The sequence below is a fragment of the Macrobrachium rosenbergii genome, chromosome 12 (genome assembly GCF_040412425.1).
Source record: "Macrobrachium rosenbergii isolate ZJJX-2024 chromosome 12, ASM4041242v1, whole genome shotgun sequence".
NCBI classification, from domain to species: Eukaryota; Metazoa; Arthropoda; class Malacostraca; order Decapoda; family Palaemonidae; genus Macrobrachium; species Macrobrachium rosenbergii.
Genome location: NC_089752.1, coordinates 59,553,419 through 59,557,819, shown reverse-complemented (window position 1 = coordinate 59,557,819; position 4,401 = coordinate 59,553,419). Strand labels below are relative to the sequence as shown.

The 4,401-nt window shown below is 35.8% G+C and overlaps 1 pseudogene; it reads right to left on the bottom strand.

Annotated features, from left to right (window-relative positions):
* The window catches only part of LOC136844025 (NADH-ubiquinone oxidoreductase chain 1-like), a 22,448-nt pseudogene extending 18,920 nt beyond the window's left edge, over window positions 1-3,528 (bottom strand).
* Window positions 3,529-4,401: the final 873 nt, after the last annotated feature.

Sequence of the window (4,401 nt, the reverse complement as noted above, 5' to 3'; positions counted from 1 at the left end):
TCTCTCTCTCTCTCTCTCTCTCTCTCTCAACACAAATGTACGTATATACATTTAAGTAAATATCTGTTTACACTCATAAAAGAACTATCAATATTTATTTACATGGTGATGCGTGCAAATTTGGATATACCCAAGCATTAACATGCAAACATGTATTCCAGAAATATAACCAGTACAGAACAGCTCGTATCATCTACATGTACTCATTATATGTTAGTATGTGCAAAGTAATTACAAATACATTAGTTTACCTATGCGAATATGTTTGTGATTCCGTATGTAGTCTGTGAACAAGTGCATGCCATTTTATAATAAAGACTCCAGTTCCTTTTTTGCCCTTAAAAACATACATTTTTTTAAAATGAAAACTGTCCAGAGTTTCCTAAGCCAACTGCATATACAGGTAAATGCGTGTGTGAATACGTTACTCTTTCATCTCTTACCTCCTTTAGCCTCAAAAAGCAAACGTCCTTCGGCTTAGAGAATTAGTATTCCGAATGACCCATTTTGCCCGAGGGGTATTTTTCAAGCGGGATTCAAAAGGATATTTGTGCAGTTACTCTTCGAGGTTTTGCCCTTACCGAGTTTCCCCCAGGACTCGTCCATTCTGTCATTTTTCCTGTCAGAGTCTGTCTGCAATCCAGACCTGTATTTCCACCACGGTCTCCATCCAGTTTCCAGGGGTTATGTGCTTCGGTCTGGAAGATTTTATTCCACCAACTGATCATTCTTTCTTTCTTACAGAGTTTGATTCTGTGTTTTGATTTTGCACGGAACAAAATTTATTCTTTCGTCATCTTTTCTCTTAGCCTTTTCTTTGTTTATTATTTAATTTATTTCTGCTTCATGTGTTTGCTTCAATTACATTTTCCATGATGTCTGTTTTTAGTTTTAAATGCCAATGTAGTGTTTCCAAAGCATTATGTATCTACTTCTCAATCATTTTTATTCGAAAAGGAAATAGATCCTAAAATATATATATTAGTTTGCTAACGGTCCACTTTAAAAAGAAAATGAGACATTATTTGAACTTAATATATGGATTAAGGTTAGAGATATCTTTCCTGCAAGAACTTGATTTTGATTTTTCTCTGGAATACGAAAAGGCTTCTTTGCATGTAAAGTAAAATTACTTCCAGTAAAAAAATATATATATATGATCTAGTAGGGTCTGATGCATATTTCTAGGCACGGTTATATTTCAGTTGTTTTGAATAAGGAGATAATTAAACAGACAGAGGTCATATTCATCTGCGATTATTGTTATTAACGTATTTAATTTTAAAAATATTACTAATTTGTATTTAGTTGAAAGCTTAAATATATTTATGCTTCTTTATATCTCCTTAGAAAATACCCATTTGAATCAATTGTTTATTTATATAAATATACTTTGTTTTCCTGCATCAAAATATTCAAACAAAATTGTTGAAAATAAATCAGCATACATTTCCACGAGGAGCATGTTCTTTGAAATTCAGCTCTGTTGGTTGGTCAGAGTCCCGAGGTCTACACCGGTCTTCTTAAAACCTTCAACAATTTATCAAATCTACGAACCGTCTTAAGCAATGACCCTTTATTTTAATTAGCCAGATTCATCCAAACAACCAAAAAATCATTGAAATGTATTATAATGATTTAAAAAACTATTTTTTCAATAAAAGGCATTTTTTTCTGGAATACCATTTACGGTAATTGACACTCGCTTTCGTCAAAGGAAAAGGAAATTCCTGCGCTCACGGTTGAAGGACAAAGCCATAAATGGAAATGTGAAATAGTTTCCCTTCAGATCTACGGCAAAATTCCTCTTTTTGTTTCCCCCTTTTTTTTTTACAATGTCATAGAAGCAGATTCTGTACCATTTACAAAACAGGATTTCCGCGTATCTGTAAGGTCTAGAGAATATATATATCTGTGTGCTTTATATATATATATATATATATATATATATATATATATATATATATATATATATATATATTTATATATATATTTATATATACATATATGTGTGTGTGTGTATAAGCAAGATACTAACAATTGCTACAGTGGAGAACAAAGGCCTAGGGCTACCAACCTCATCACTGAAGATTTGTAAACAAATAAAACTCTAATCTTCTGGTGCCATCACATCACTTACAAAAGGTAAAAAGGTGTGTATATATATATATATATATATATATATATATATATATATATATATATATATATATATATATATATATATATATATATATAAATATATACCATTCCCAAAAAAAGGTTGTCACATGCATTTTTAGACGAAAAAATTGGAATAGAAAATGGTCTGTTCACAAATTTGGTAGTAGTCTTGTGCTACAGAAAACCTTCCAATAGATGAAGGTATATTTCATGAATTAGAAACGAAATTGCACTTTAAAATTCATTACAAAGGACACATTAGTCGCAAACAAACCAATATACACGAAAATTAGCAGGAAAAAGTAATCTTTACTTCCATTCATGTTTCACATCTGAACCTTTTTCTCAGACATATCAGCAAGTCAAACATATGTACACAAATTACAATAACCTTTATTTACATATCTATAGAGTCAATAGCGGGTATGCCTTAGCGAGCAGCAATAATGGCCACCAGCCGGCATGTCATGCTGTCCAACAGCTGTAAAGGTTCTCAGCAGGCATCCTGTCCCATTCTTCCAAGAGACCCTGATCTAATTCTCTATGGATGGATGGATGGTTGTTCCTTTGTCTAATTGCACGGCCCAATTGATCCCATAAATGTTCTATGAGGTTGAGATCTGGTCCCAGTGCAGGCTGCCTAAGAATGTTCACATCCTGTCCTTCAAGGTAAGGACCAGGGCATTATCAGAACAGTGAATCGTAGATTGGTACCGATAGGTTACAGAGCCCGGAGCTGTGAGGCCAAAGCTCACCCCCAAACATAAAAGAGACCGTCTGGCTTGGGCTGTCAACACCGGAATCTGACTGTACAACACTGGCACCATGTGATTTTTGGAGATGAGTCCAGATTTCTGCTGTTTCCGGTAGATGCTAGGAGGCGTGTAAGCAGACAGGCTGGAGAACGTCTCAGGGACCAGTGTGTACAAGCTCCAGTTGCTGGACGTGGTGGATCTGTCCATGTGTGGAGTGCCATTTGTGCAGATGGCAAGAGACAGCTTGTCATTCTGGATCGAAACGTGACCGGTGACGCGTACAGTCAGTTGCTGGATCATAACCTTCGTCCATGGGCTCGTGGTGTGTTTGACAATAAAATCCAGTAACAAGACGACAATGCCCCTGCCCATCGAGCACGTGTAGTGACTACTTACCTTGAAGGACAGGATGTGAACGTCCTTAGGCAGCCTGCACTGAGCCCAGATCTCAACCCCATAGAACATTTATGGGATCAATTGGGCCGTGCAATTAGACAAAGGAACAACCAGAACCAGCCATCCACCCATAGAGAATTAGGTCGGTGTCTCTTGGAAGAATGGGACAGGATACCTGCTGAGAACCTTGTACAGCTGGTGGACAGCATGCCATGCCGGCTGGTGGTCATTATTGCTGCTCGCTAAGGTCATACCCGCTGTTGACTCTGTAGATATGTAAACAAACGTTACTGTAATTTATGAACATGTGTTTGAATTGCTGATATGTCTGAGAAAAAGGTTCAGATGTGAAACATGAATGGAAGTAAAGATTACTTTTTCCCGCTAATTTTAGTGTATATTGGTTTGTTTGCGACTAATGTGTCCTTTTTAATGAATTTTAAAGTGTAATTTCGTTTTCTAAATTCATGAAACATACCTTTATCCATGGGAAGTTTTTCTGTAGCACAAGACTACTACCAATTTTGTGAACAGACCATTCTATTCCAAATTGCTAGTCTAAAAATACATGTGACAACCTTTCTGGGAATAGTATATATATATATATATATATATATATATATATATATATATATATATATATATATATATATATATATATATATATATATATAACCCAAGTCAAATCAGCGTCTAGGATGAAAGTTTCTAAAGAAATGTCCTAAAAGACCTCGTAATCTGACGCCTCAAAGCTTCTTATCTTGATTTAATGGACCTGGCCGCGTTCATTTGGTATCCGGGTATGGTGCATCTGGACGCGTTCATGAGGCTGAAAGTTTTATCATTCCCGCACATCGACTTCCCAGGATAGAGGTCATGTGTGTCATTTCACGGGGGATAGCTGGAGCTCTTTTTAAACGCTGACAGTCAGAATAAGGTTAAGGAAATTCTTTATTCACGTGTTATTAAAGTTTGAACTTAACAATTACTATTTGTTTGTGTTTCTCTACTACTTTTCCCATACTGACATTTGTTTGGGGGTGCTTGTCTGTCTTTAAGGCTGGTTTCCTTATGCATGAGTTGACAT